At 52.3% G+C, this 14,829-nt stretch overlaps 1 protein-coding gene across 9 annotated transcripts in view; it reads left to right on the top strand.

The window, feature by feature from the left end:
• ITPR2 (inositol 1,4,5-trisphosphate receptor type 2) overlaps positions 1 to 14,829 on the top strand; it is a 4,412,221-nt gene that overhangs the window by 1,154,208 nt on the left and 3,243,184 nt on the right. The window lies entirely within an intron of this gene.

Here is a 14,829-nt window from a genome sequence, read left to right as displayed (position 1 = left end):
TTCTGCTCGATCTCTCTTCTGCCTTTGACACTGTCAACCATGCCATCCTGCTCAACCGTCTCCGTGATAACCTGGGTATCACTGGTCAGGCTCTGGCGTGGCTGACCTCTTTCCTTTCCAATCGACCCTCCCAGGTCCAACTTGGGTCCTTCCTCTCTGACATCTTTTTCTCCACCTGTGGCGTTCCCCAGGGATCTAATCTCTCTCCCTGGCTGTTCAACCAGTATCTGGCACTCCTTGCCCACCGCATCGCCGCCCTCTGCCCCAACTTTCAGTGGAATGCGGACGATACCCAGCTCATTTTCAGGCTACCCTCGGCCTCCTCCTCTCCCTCCCTCATCTCTGACTGTCTGCTATCCAGGAATGGTGTGCTGCCAATGACCTCTGCCTTAATGCTAGTAAGACTGAGATCCTACTCATCGGCACACCCACTCCCTCCTTCCCTGCAGCTCTCTGGCCGGCCTCTCTTGGCCCTCTTCCTGCTCCTACCTGCAAGGCAAAAAACCTTGGGGTCATCTTCGACTCCACACTCTCCTTCTCTCCTCATATATCTGACGTCTCTAAGAAGTCACATTACCAGCTGCACCTCCTCAGAGGTATTCTTCCCTTCCTCTCCTTCCCCCAGAAGCTCACTGTCTCTCGAGCCCTGGTTCTCTCGAAGCTGGACTACTATAACAGCCTCTATCTTAATCTGCTGCCTCCACTCTCCGCCCTCTGCAACTCATCCAGAACAGAACAGCGAGACTTGTCCTTGGCCTCAAGCCCAGGGACCGTATCTCTCCAGGACTGAAATCTCTACACTGGCTCCCAGTGGCTGCGAGGATTAAGTTCAAAACCCTCTGCATTGTCCACAAGGCCTTCTGGGGCCTGGGGCCTAAATACCTTCAACTCTCTCTTCCTAAATATCGTCCTTCCCGAGCCCTACGCTCATCCGTCTCCAACTCCCTCAGGGTCAGCCGCTTCTCGAAGCAACGAGCTGGGGGTAGATCTCTCTCCGCGGCAGGGGCCTCCCTCTGGAACAGCCTTCCTGCCTCCCTGAAACTTGAGGAGAACCATCTCCGGTTCCGGAAGCACCTCAAAACCTTCCTCTTCACTTCTGCTTTCTCTCTCCCTCTCCCCTGCTAAATTCTTCACCTAAACTGCACTGATTCTGCAACTGGGCCACTCTCACCGACCTCGGTCCTGGGCCCAGTCACTCTTCACTTGCACTGCCTCCCTGGCAACCCCTGCACTGCGGGACTGTCTCTGTATCCCTACAGCCCCCCCCCCCCCAGCACTTGTCTGCACTTACCTTGCACTTGCCACCAGCTGGCCCTATTTATTTATTATTTTATTTCTATTCTACTTATTTGTACTGCACTCTCCCCCTTCCCCTTGCACTTTTTCCCTTCCCCCTACCCCTGCACTTGCGCGGTCTGAATGACACCTGGCCTAGTAGGATCGTTGTCTGTCTTCCCCTTGTTCCCCCCTCCCTGCCTCATCGCGCCTTGAAACACTTGTGTATAGGCGCGTTACAAATGCCATATCATATCATATCATATCATGTCATATCCTTCGATTTTAATGTGTATGAATTGTATGGCTTTCTCATTTTTAATGTTGTGTAATAATCCAGCTGTTCGTTGTGCATTGGGGTTCTACTTATGTTATGCTGTGAAACTAACGGGGAAGTTTTTATTTTATGGATTTGAATGTTTGTTTTTATGACAGTATTGTTTCTTTTGCATATATTTATGCAGTGTACTTTTTATGGGGTGTTTTCTCACTCAGAAAGAGAGAAAAACAGAAAGAAAGAAGAAAAGAAAAATAGAAACATAACCCATGAGATCTGAGCTATTCCTCTCATAGTTTGGGACTAATTCAAGCGAATAACCAACTTGGCCTGAAAAGATTGTTGTTGAAAAGGAGGTATTGAGTGGACAACGCATGGATAAGGGTACTGCCCCATCACAATCGTAGACTGGGTCGAGACCTCTCCGTGAGATAGAGACACATGCTCGTGGTGGAGACGGCACAGTCCAGTCCAGAGGTCTGAGTTCTGCCTCGGGAAGAGTTGCATGGGACCATTAATGAGCTTCAGAAGGGCCCCCGAGTTTTGACCACAGTGAACTTTGAGGCTTGGGGCTAGTTTGGGCTGAAGGAGGAACCACTGTAGAGGAGGCATTCATAGAGTGCAGAGGCATTAGGTCAAGAAAGTCCTCCATCTCTTTTATGGAGCTGATTGACCATTTCCTGCCCACATGAATGAAGAGGGGAGTGGACGGAAAGCCTGAGAGGTATGGAATTTGTCACTTCGGAGTTGTAATTTAACCAGGCTCCGGAGTCTTCATTTTTGGATTCTGAAGGAGGCCAAATCATGATGTATCTGGATGGATGAGTTTTGGCAATTACGTGACTCTTATTTTATCTTTTGTTTGATATGGTTTTCAGAGGTGGGTGCGATCCAGCTTTAGATCCATGTCTTCTAGAAGATGGAAAGGGAGATTGAAACAGGATATAAGCATGTTCAGCAAGATCTTTGACCAGCATGATTACTGAAATGCCTTTTATGATCATGTTATTGAGTCTCACGTAATTTTTCATGTCTTCTTGTTTGACCTCCTTCTGAGGCGTAGACGCTTGTGACCCTCTACTGCTGCCAGCTGCTGTGCACTTTTTGGTATGGACCTGAAGGCGGGGAGCAGGGTATGAGCAGACAGAATAAACACACCCTGAAAGCACAAAAAGTTGTGTGTTTACTGTGCGGATGGGCATTTTCCGCAGTAGTATCTACAAAGAAGACGCTGCTTCCGGCTCCACCCGCTCCAGCCCACGAGCAGGCTCTGAGGCAGTTGAACTTCTCAAACTCCTGTGGTTGGGAAGTACCCTTGTTTACTCTCCAATGAAGATCATTTTGTTAAATTAGGCGCTCACGTTCCGCCAAACCAAGGCTCTGGGTGTACTACATTATTCTATCTCCTTGTCGCTGCAGTCGTGGGCCTAATTTAAGCAGGGGGGCAAAGGTGATTGTCCCTCTCAACCTTGGTGCACTTTAGATTTCTCACCCCATTATTTAGCTTAGCTGCCACCTGAACCAGGACTCGCATCACACGTGTCAGAAAACACAGAACCAGGACAATGGGCCGAAGAAACATTTCTCCACATTACTTAAGTGACGATTCTTTAAGATGCAAAGTGAGCCACTCTTCTGCTAACAATGAGGGTCATTCTGACATTGTCAGCATCCTGGCAGTTGAGCTGCCAGGATACCAGCAAATGTAGTTACCGTTTCCGGCACCCGGTCCAGCGGCATTGCCGCCGGATTACGGGTGCCGGAGTGACGGTGTAAATCCGTGTTCATCGAGTCCCGTAGGACTCCATGGGGGGATTTGATATAATATGATCATTTATTTGTATTGCGCTCATACACAAGTGATTCAGAGCGCAACAAGGCAAGGGAGGGGAACAAGGGAGAACAAAACAGCGATCTTACTAAGCCCAGTGACATTGAGAACACGCAAGTGCATGGGAATGGGAAAGGGGAAAAACTGCATGGAAGGGGGAGAGTGGAAAATGCGGAGCAGAGGAGAAAAGATAAATAATAATAAATAATAGAGGCAATAAACAGTGATAGTGTATCCAGCAAGTGGCAAGTGCTGTGTTTACGGCAGCAGACTGGGTAAATCTGATAAGTGCAGAAAAGAAGAAAATCGGGTGGGGGACTGTAAGGATACAGATACAGTCCCCAGTGCAAGGGGTGGCCTCGGGCAGCGCATAGTGGCAGGGCGAGCAGGTACCTAGGCCCAGGGGACAGAGGGTGGCCAGGTGCATGGTGCCAAGAGAGAGCAGAGCAGCAGGGGAGAGGGAGAGCGAAGGCAGAAGCAAAGAGGGAGGTCTTGGGGTGCTTGCAGAAACCGGAGATGGTTCTCCTCAAGTTTTAGAGTGGCAGGGAGGCTGTTCCAGAGGGAGGCTCTAGCCGAAGAGAGAGATCTACCCCAAGCTCGTTTCTTTGAAAAACAACTGACCCTGAGGGAGTTAGAGGAGCGAAGAGCTTGAGAGGGGAGGCATTTGCAGAGGCATAGTTGAAGGTATTTTGGGCCCAGGCCAATGCTGTCATTACCAAGCTTGTTTCTTTGAAAAACAACTGACCCTGAGGGAGTTAGAGGTAGAGGAGCGAAGAGCTTGAGAGGGGAGGTATTTGCAGAGGCATAGTTGAATGTATTTTGGGCCCAGGCCAATGCTGTCATTACCAGCACTGGAGGGCTTTTTGTGCCAGTAGAGCACCTGGATTATCTCCAGCTTTTGTAACAGACCAGCCAACTCTAAATGAGGCCCAATGTCTTTCACACATCTGCTTATGTAAACCGTTGCAGGGCTTTGACCTCCTGTGACCACCTTAGCTCATGGCGAACTGTGCGGCTGCCCAGCTACAAATCATGAATAGGAGGCGGTTATGTACCTAATGGCACCCTCTCAAACCTGGCATTAGGACCATGCAAATTCCTTAACTTTTCTGCACATTTGAAAAGGCATCTTTTTGTCAGCTGTTAATGGCAGCACGTCCTCTAAATAAACATTAACTTCTGGGTGATGGGGGGGGGGGGGGTGCTGTTGCGTGGCTAGCTAAAATGGCCACTGCCTGAGAAGCTCTGCTCGAGGTTCTAATATCCTGTTTAAAATCCTCCTCTGAATATGCCTGTTCATCTCTGCATTGGACATCTTTCCTTGTCGATGCTTCTGGCGCACCGTCTGAACTAATCCTGTGCTGTGCCCGATCGGGGGACCAAGTAAAGTGAACCGCTGGGACTCGCAGCAGCGGCCTTGTTGAAGGTGTCGGAGTGGCAGTGGGGCAGGGGGCACTCACCTGGTGGCGATCTGCTGGCGGCCCCCGACCCGATCGCGGACTGCGGCGGGTGCGCTGTGAGCAGGAGGTGGCCCGTGGTCAGCTCTGCTGAGGGCGCCGCGGCTGGCAGGGCCTGGCCTGGACCTGAGCGGGTGTTGTCCACGGCCCCGTGATCCCGCCCTGTGCGCTACGGACCGGAGCTGAGACTCTTCTGCCCCAGTGCGCTCGACATTGCCGGTGGAGAGCGGTCGGGGTTGCGGGCCCTGGGAGACTGACTTAACATCAACTCCGGAGACTCCCATAGCCGGCGCTGTCTCTTCCTGACACTGGAGGCCGGGCGGCTTTATATACTGTGTCTCAATTCACCTGGCTGGGCTAGCCCGCGCCTCTGTGCCAGCAGGACCCTGTGGCAACAGACGGATTCTATACGCAGTGCCTGGTGGGGGAACCTCTCCGTGGGACGCCGGCATCTTCACCCCTGCAAGCCTGCTGGGGTAAGGAGTGCGGGGGTGTGGGGGGAGTTTGCATCGACCTCAATGTTGTTGATCCAGACTGAGCCCCGGGACCCCTGTTGCGTGTACCCTCCTCCTCAGCCAACGACCGTGGCTCCCATCTACATTTGCTTTCACCCCATACCCCTGTGCCTCCATAGCATTGTGGTCCTGGATCTGCAGGAACAAGTCCAGCGATCCTCCTACGTGCCTGGTCTCGTGAGGTTTCTGTGGAAAAGCGCTGCTGTGGACCCGGGGCCTGGGCTAGCTTCATTATAGGAGTGGCGTGCCTGCCCCTCCAGGGCTGGTGGGTCGGACACAATCCCTGGCAACCCACGAGCCTGCACCCTTACAGTGCCTCCTATGCCCTACATCCTTTCACCTGGCCTAAATAGAGGAAAGAAAGAATGTATTTATTTATTTCAACTACATGCTGCATTCGAGCTGATCACCAATAAGGGGACCCCCGCCTCCCTCTCGCTGCCAAGCTAACTTGACCTACAACAGAAGTCCCCATTGACTTTTACATGCCAGGACTCACGCTACCGCCTCGCCCGCTGATGTCAGACTGAACCTGTACGAGAATTCAACGCAGCGTGGGATCGGGGATTGACCTGACAGTCTGCCCAGCTGTCTCACATACCAGCCTGATTCGGGAGAGCGGCACCACCAACTTCTACATATGCGCACCCCACCCCAGTGCGGTGCTTCGTCTCTCTGGTCCTGGCTTACGTGAATACTGCGACTCATCACCCGCTCAGCATTTCAGCATGGGGAACCAAAAAAAGCAGGCCAAGATGGACCAATTTGCTTGATCTGACCAGTCTCTGACATCCCACCTTCAGGCCAAGAGTCTGTTCAGATTGATGCTGCTGCCCTGAATCAAACACTGTTGGCCTTAAAAAGCAGCACTGATAGCCTTGGTGTTAAAATAGATGCATTGACTTGCAAAGTCGACACTTCAGCTATACAAATTGATAAACTATGTGGTCGCATGGCTGAGGCAGAGCAGCAAATTGGGGAAGGTGAGGACAAGGTTGTTATGCTACAACGGGAGATGGCGGATCTGCAACAGGCAGGGAAGAAAGTAATGGCCAAGAAATTTTGATTTGGAGGGGCAGTCCAGGCGGAACAATTTACGAATACTTGGTGTCCTGGAATCGACAGCCAACAAGAACATGGAGAAGTTCACAGAGTCCCTCCTGATTGATATCCTGGATCACCCTCCAGTAACATCTATGTTTATGGTGGAGAGGGCCCATTGAGCACTGGGGCAGAGGCCCCCTCCCGGCGCCCCAGAGTGCCCGATTATAGCGAAGATTTTCAGTTACCGGGACATTATTCTCCGTACTGCCAGGGAAAAGGGTGAGCTGCAGTAGGGCTCCTCCATTATTCACTTGTTCCCTGATTTCAACCCAGTGGTTCAGGAACAACGGAAAACATTTCAATCCATCAAAAACACCCTTTGAAAGAAAGGTATTAAGTACGCCATGCTCGGGGGGCGTGGCTACATGGCCACGTAGGAGGTGGTGTTTCCCGAGAGCTCTTGTTGATCCGGCCATTATCCTGATATTAAGTGCATCTAAAGCTGGCAGGGAAGCCTCATGCGACGCTGAAGGACGTGTGAATGCATGGGGCATGCAGTGCATGCAAGCTCACGGACGCCCGAGAAGTTGGAACCGGATTGTGAACATTTGAAGTCCGGGGATTCTTCGTTACAAGACCCCAAGATGGCGGCTTAGGACAAAGGAAGCCTGGGGCAGAGCGGCGCGAGCGGCGATCCTCCACCCAGCTGGCAGCATTGGACCACGAGAAGGCGAACAGTGGAGCCGCAGCCCTGCACAGCGCTGCCGCGTACGAGAGCCCCAGTGGCAGATACAGACAGGGCAGGGGAAATGAAACTAAACACGCGGCGCCCACGCCAGAGCTCCCCGTAATGGTGGTTGTGGAAGGGCGAGCCTCAGGAGAGCGCGGGCTGCGCTGCCCACACAACGGATTCCTGGGTGTGGGGACCGCAGCGCTTGCATGAACTGAGAAGGCTGCGGGCTGTGGATCACTGAAGAGTCAAGAGGCGCGAGGCGGACGGCACTCAGAAAGCAGACACAGCGCGAGTCGAGGGAAGGACAGAACAGATACATTGTATGCTTCGCGAGCAGATACAGTGGCAAGCGGAAAGTGGCCCCGGACAGCGTGAGCTGCAGAAGAGAAACTGATCACTGCGAGGAGGTAGGCTGCTCGCGTATGCAACCCAGCCCAGTGATAACATATTGGAAACCTTGCCATGTCGTGTGCACAATGACACGAGAGTGAATTGGGAGTGAGAAAATAGTCGCGGGCACTGGAAGAGGAGCGAGATACGCTCACAAAGTATGGACACACTGGAATTGCGAGGGAGGGCATCAACCACAACAACTTGGGTAGCTGGACTGCATAGTGCCGGTGCAGGGAAGTTAACCCTTTGGGAATCCTGACTCGCCCCAGAAACTGACAAACGTGGGGATGCGGGCTGCTCACGGATGCAAAACAGCCCATTGTCAGTAGTTCGGAAACTTCGCCATACTGCCTGCACACAAAATACGCGAAGTGCGACTGGACAAATAGCCATGGGCACATTGGCAGAGGAGCGGGATACACACATCTGGGTTGCACCGCAAGTCGTCAGAAGCTGGGCGGCAGGACCATATGGTGCCTGGGTGGAGACGCTAACCCTTTGATGATCCTGACCCACTCCGGAGAAAGACAAATGTGAGGAGGCAGGCTGGGCACGAAGCAGATTACAAAACGGTGCACGCAAATAGCCACAAAAAAGGGCCGGAGCAACGAGCTGCCACGACAACATGAGTGAGCGGCAATCGCGCCTCTGCGCGAAACTGTAGCGAGCCTTAGGAACCCCGCAGCAGGCGCTGGCCATGTCGCACTCTTAAGAACGACGGAAGACGCAGCTGTATAGGAGAGGCTGCTGGCAGTCGGGCGAACACATCATAGCCCCCAACAAAGAGCAGGCACCACACGGACTATAGCGGAGAAGGAGGTCAGAGAATATAGCTCGGGGGCAGCGAGCAACACTGGAGAGGCACCAAGGTGACGCCTAAAACACTCAAGACAACGGGTGGAGAGACAGGCGCACGGCTGGACAGCTGAGGGGGGGTCGTGACCACGCGGACATTTGAGTTGGGGGAAGCACGACAGGCTTCCGCTCAATCGCCTTAGCAGGATGTCCTCCAAAGTGGTTAGACCTAGGATCAAGCAGCCCACGATGGAGGCCTATACCAAGTCGCCCCCGGGCGCGGAGGAGAGCAAAAGTAAGGAGACCCCCGTGGCAGCAGCGGAGGCACCGGGTACGATCCGGGAGGTGTTGGCAGCGATTGCTGACTTAAAAGTGGCTTGGGAGACGAAATTGGGCCTTGCTATGAGGGAACTGCAGGAGGGCCTGGACCTTAAGATTGGAGCGGTCCAGGAGGAGGTGAACCTGCTGCGACAAGATGTGCGGATGATTGCGGAGCGCACTGGGGCCTTGGAGAAGGAGATGGCCCCGACTACGGAGACGTGTGCCGCGCATGCGAAGGAGCTCCATGCCCTCGTGCAACGGGTGGGCAACCTGGAGGACAGAGCAGAGCAAGCAGAGGGTCGTGCCAGGCGCAATAACATCCGTATAGTGGGTCTACCGGAAGGAATGGAAGGGTCAAACCCCACAGGATACGTGGAAACCTTGCTTTTACAGGAGATAACAGGCGGGCTGCTGACCCAGGGGTTCGCGGTCGAAAGAGCGCACAGGGCCCTGACAAGGAGACCGGCCCCAGGAGCCCCTCTCCGGCCGATGATTTCAAAGATCCTAAACTATCGGGATCGAGAGAAGATTCTCGAATTTTTCCGGAGGGGAGGTACGGTTGAGAGGGGGTCAGCAAAAATCATGGCGTACCCGGACTATACGCTGCTTGTACAGCGCAGCAGGATGAACTTTGGGTCGGTTAAAAGAAGGCTGAGAGAAGCAGGCCTTCGTTACATGTTGCTTTATCCAGCCAAGTTGAAGGTGTTTTATAAGAACAGATCTCTTTTCTTCGAGACGCCGGCAGAGGCGATGGATTGGCTGGACATGCAGGGCCGACCTCAGGAACCGGATGTCCAATTGGAAGCTGCTGGAGATAAGTAGAATGACGTCGCGGCACCCGGGGAGATATAGTTAAGACATTGGGACTTGAATATAGAGTTGTACTATGCTGGTGGGGAGTGAGTCATGGTGTCGGCCGGTTGGATCCGTTGGATGCACTTCTCCTAAAACAGATGATAGGGAGCTCCTGGGGGGCACCCCCTGATCCCAATAGTTGTATATTTCGTTCGGTCACTGTTAGATTGGTGACGCCCCGCGGGGTCCTAGTCCTCGTATACGAGACAGGACCAGACGCGGGTGGGCCTGAGATCCAGGGATGGAGCTGGGCATTTGTTGGGGAAGGGTAGGATGGGGAGAGGGGTTGGGTTGTTTGCTCTGGTGTGTAGTTGAGAAACAGGGAGGGGGGAGGGGGGAATTGTTGGGAATGGGAAAGGGGAGAGCCGGTGCAAGGATCATTAGAGGGAGCATTCAGAGGAGAGGGGAGTTGGGAACAGACCGAATAGATGGCATCGGGTAATCTCTGCATAGTGACCTGGAATGTACGGGGCCTCAATAGTTATCTGAAACAAAATAAAGTAATGCTGTACTTAAAAAGGATGCGCATTGACATAGCCCTGCTGCAGGAGACTCACCTCACCAGGGAGAAGTTGGAGGTGGTCAAGAGGAAATGGAGGGGTAATGTGGTGGGTGCCACGTACTCCGCGTACGCTAGAGGGGTTATCACCTGGGTGGCGCCGCATGTGCCGTTTCAGGCGCTTAGCTCAACGGTAGACCCGGAGGGCAGAATGGTGACGGTAACAGGGCTCCTGGAAAATAGGGAAGTGCATATCATAAATCTGTACGCCCCCAACCACGACACAGCAGCTTATTTTAGGTCCCTTTATAGTAAACTTGGCCCCCTGGCTGGGGGTGCGATGGTGTGGAGGGGGACCTCAACTGCACCCTGAATCCCAGAGTGGATAGGTCCGTTGATAAGACCGGGAAGATGTCGCCGGCGGCCAAAGCGCTTGGGGCATTGTTGGGAGACCTTGGCCAGGAGGATGTGTGGAGAAGGCTGCATCCCACGGATAAGCAGTACTCGCACTATGCAGCGCCACATGACTTGCACACGAGGCTAGATTATGTGTTTGTGTCGGCTGAGATAATGAGAGAAATGGTGGGAGCGGAATACAAAGCCCGGGTATTACCTGACCATTTGCCCCTGGTGGTAGAGTGGTGACACCAACCCCCCATGCCCCGGATCCCAACGTGGAGACTTAGGACAGAGGCACTGCAGGATGAGGGGTTCCGGGAGGGTTTGAGGGATGCCATCAAGGAATTTTTTGAGATAAACACGGGCAGCGTACGCTCTATGGGGACGCTGTGGGAGGCCTTTAAGGTGGTGGTGCGAGGAGTAGCTATTTCCAAATCTAAAGGGCTCCAGGGCGGTATTGAAAGGGAACTTCAGGACACGGAAAGGGAGTTGGAGAGCCTCGCACAACAAGAGGATGCCGCCCATGATAACGGAGCAAAGGTAAGGGACCTTCAGTTAGCCGGCAGTGCACTCTGGGATCGACTGTGTAGATTAAACTACAAGAAATATACGGAGCGGTTACACGCTGGGGGAGACAAGCCTGGCAGACTGCTGGCCTGGCTGTACAGGAGCGAGACCCCCCGGTCAGTGATCAATGAGGTTCGGGGGAGGGAGGTCGCATCCGCAATACCCAGGAAAGGGTGAACGAGGAGTTCCTCAAATTTTATAAACACTTGTATGAGGACACTGGGGAGGATATGTGCCAAGATATACTGGACACATTAGAGGACATTGGGCTGCCCACCCTAGATGAACTAGAACGTGGGGAGTTGGACGCCCCTGTCACCTCGGATGAGCTGGAGGTGGTGATCCGCAATCTCCCCACGTGCAAGGCGCCAGGGTCAGATGGGTTGCCCAGTGAGTTTTACAAGACATACAAGCAGGAGCTGCTTCAGCCACTGCTTGCCATGTTCAACGAGGCCTATGAGCAGGGGGAACTTCCATTGTCCCTCCGCGAGGCCGTGATCGTCCCACTACTGAAACCAGGTAAACCGGCCGCGGTGTGCGGGTCCTATAGGCCTTAGTCCATGCTCAATCAGGACAGCAAGATACTCATGGCAGTGCTGGCTAATAGGTTGAAGAGGGTGATCGGTAAGCTGATACACCCAGATCAGACGGGCTACGTTCCAGGCAGAAACATCACTGATAACCATAGGAGGCTCCACCACATTATTGGTCAAACTGCGGAGGACACGGGCGAGCTAGCCATCGTGTCGCTAGACGCTGTCAAAGCCTTTGATTCGGTGCGGTGGCCTTGGCTCAAAGCAGCCCTAAAGGGATACGGCATGGGACCTGGATACATCAGGTGGGTCCAGTTGTTGTATAGCACCCCGATGGCTAGAGTCAAAACAGGAGCCATAGTTTCAGATGTCTGGCAACTCAGCAGGGGGACCAGGCAGGGTTGCCCCTGGTCCCCCATGTTATACATACTTGCACTAGAGCCGTTGGCGATATACCTGCGGCAACAGTATGGGGAGGTGGGCATCAGCACAGTGAGCGGTAGACATCTGATATCACTGTACGCGGATGACATGCTCCTGTACCTGCGCTACCCGGAAGAGAACCTGCAGTATGTACTGGAGGTACTGGACCGCTACGCCACTCTCTCTGGCATATCAGTGAACCCTAGAAAATCTAGTCTGTTTCCCCTGGGCAGATATAAGAACGTCCTGTTAGAGAGGCTGCCTATCCTGCCAGTACCATGGCAGACGGAAACATTTAGGTATTTGGGAGTAAGTATCTATCACAAGATTGAGGCGGAACACAAACATAACACAGAGAGAGCCGTAGAAGGGGTCAAGAACAGCATGGTATTTTGGTCTAGATTGCCCCTGTCCATGATGGGTAGGGTGGCCTTGCTTAAAATGGTGGTCCTGCCCAGACTCTTGCATTTTTTTGTGAATGTTCCGTTTTTGATCCCCAGGAGCCTATTTGTGAAACTCCATAGCATGTGCAGAGGTTTTGTGTGGGGTAACTCCAGAAACAGGATGGCCCTGTGGAAACTTCAGAACCTGTGCGATAAGGGGGGCATAGGCCTGCCAAACTTTGAACTCTACTATCTGGCGGGGCAGCTGCTGGATGTGGCCAGGTGGCTGTCGGCTAAGGACTCGGCAGAAGCTAGGCTTTTGCGGGAAGACTCTGCCCCATACTTCCTAAAGGAAGTGGTATGGTTACAAAAGGATAAACTGTTGGGAAGGGGGCAGCTATTGAGGCTGGTATGGGAGGTCTGGCACAGAACATGGAGAATGATGGGGGACGTGGAGCCGCTCTCCCAGCAGGCCCCATTGGTGGCGTTGTGTGGTAACGACTCTCAACTATTTGAGTCAGTCCGTAGATATTGGGAATCGGTGGGCCTGGCCACCCTTGGGGACATATGTCAGGAAGGAGAGGTACTGGACTTCCAGAGGCTGCAAGATGAGACAGGGGGGCACAGAGGCCAATTTATAACCTACGCTAGGCTTGTGAAACGGGTTAGAGAGAGATGGCCTGAGACGGCATTGGCTGGAGATCCTGATGCCTCCCTGGAAACCATGTATGATGTTTCAGAGGGCGGGCACGAAATATCAGGAATATACGAGCTCCTGAGAGCGAAGGCTGGGAAGGAGCTGCTCCAACTGAGACAGGATTGGGAGGGGGAGGTGGGCGGACCCATGACGGACGGGCAATGGGAGAGGGCCCAGAGATACCATAAAAAGGTGTCCCGGAACGCGAGACTCCAACAACTCCAGCTGTATGTTACTCACAGGGCTTATCTGACTCCCCAGAAGATTGCAAGGTTTGGAGGCTCGATTACGCAGAAATGCCCCAGGTGTGGGGAGGTGGAAGCGGGGCTACTACACATGTTTTGGGCCTGCCCAGAAGTGCGCAGATTTTGGGAGGAGGTCAAAATGAAACTGGCTGGAGGGGAGTGGTGTTGGACGTCGGATAAGCGTGGTCATGTATGCTTGGGATTTTTCCCAGACCCCGGGACCTAAAGCACACAAGCAAGATGAAGGATTTGGCCTGTGTGCTGGCCAAGCGCAGGATTGCTATGGGCTGGAAGGCGGCTCACGGGCCCAAGGTAGAGCTATGGTGGGCGGACGTCTTGAGGTGGGCGGAGGCGGAATCCGTAGTTTGGTTTGAAGCGGTCACTAGAGGGGGTGAGGAAGAGATAGGGCCCCTGCTGGCCTGGCGGCAATTGGTGGCCTCTATGGCTAACCCACACCAGGGTCACGATGAATCGGAGGGCTCAGACGATGAGCGCATACGTACTGCGCTACCCGATAATGCTCCTGTGGATGACATGGAGGAGCCGGCTCTAGTTTAAGGGGGGGAGGGAGGGGAGTTGGGGAATTATTGTGTATAATATGATGGTTTAATGATGCTTCTATGTGCTGAAACAGTTATATTGTGTGGTGTTCTGTTTGGTTTCTAAAATAAAAATTAAAATTGTTTAAAAAAAAAAAAGTACGCCATGCTCTACCCGACTAAGCTCCGAGTGCAGTATAATGGATCCTCTGTTTTTGTTACCTCACCAGAGGCTGCAGAGCGCTTTGCCTCGAATCTCCCGGACCCCTCACTGTACCACCCATAGAATCTATTCAGCGTGATGACTCCAGCGGTTATAATCAAACAAATCCATGACGGTATTCCCCGTCTCTAGAATGGGCTTCAGTGAGAAAGTATCCTATGGCCTCGACTATTAGGAGCAGGTTGGCCGCCTTTAGCGTTCCAGATTCTGCAGACACTGCAAACACTGCAGATAATTATTTATTATTTTATTGTATATGGTTTACAAGAAACCTTTACAAAAAAATTGTCTTTAAAAGGTAGAAAAGCATTCATTACATTTAAATTTCAACTATACAAGCAAGCGTTAAAACATAGATCCAATTTCCAGTTAAGATTTCCAGAGAATAAGGGACAAATTTAAATTTAAATTTTAAAGAGTTCAGTGCAAAATACACTGCAGCATTAAAATTATACCGACACTAAACTTTAAAATTTACAAAATTCTAAAATAAAAAAGAAACCTGCAGAGAATAAAGAGAAATTTCATAAAGTCAGGCATAGTCATAACAAGCATAATCATAACAGCGGGGCGTATAAATCTAAAGCTTTGATAAATCCAGCCACAGCAAGTCCATCCTTAGTGTTTGAAATAGTGAGACACTGAGACCAGATCAAATGGGCCTCCCCCATTTGCCCCATTACATTAAAACGTCCTAGATATTTGTCCCTTAAAGCTGTCAAAGCAGTACAGTCTAAAAAGAGATGCCGAGCGGTTTCAATCACCCCCATAGTTTTACAGAAACGGCAACTAGGATCTAAATCAGAGAACTCCTTCCTTTTATGT

Source organism: Ambystoma mexicanum, chromosome 12 (assembly GCF_040938575.1).
Source record: "Ambystoma mexicanum isolate Mex_15411 chromosome 12, UKY_AmexF1_1, whole genome shotgun sequence".
In the NCBI taxonomy this organism is placed as follows: Eukaryota; Metazoa; Chordata; class Amphibia; order Caudata; family Ambystomatidae; genus Ambystoma; species Ambystoma mexicanum.
Note: the sequence above shows the minus strand (reverse complement) of the source record. Positions and strands in the feature narration are given on the sequence as shown.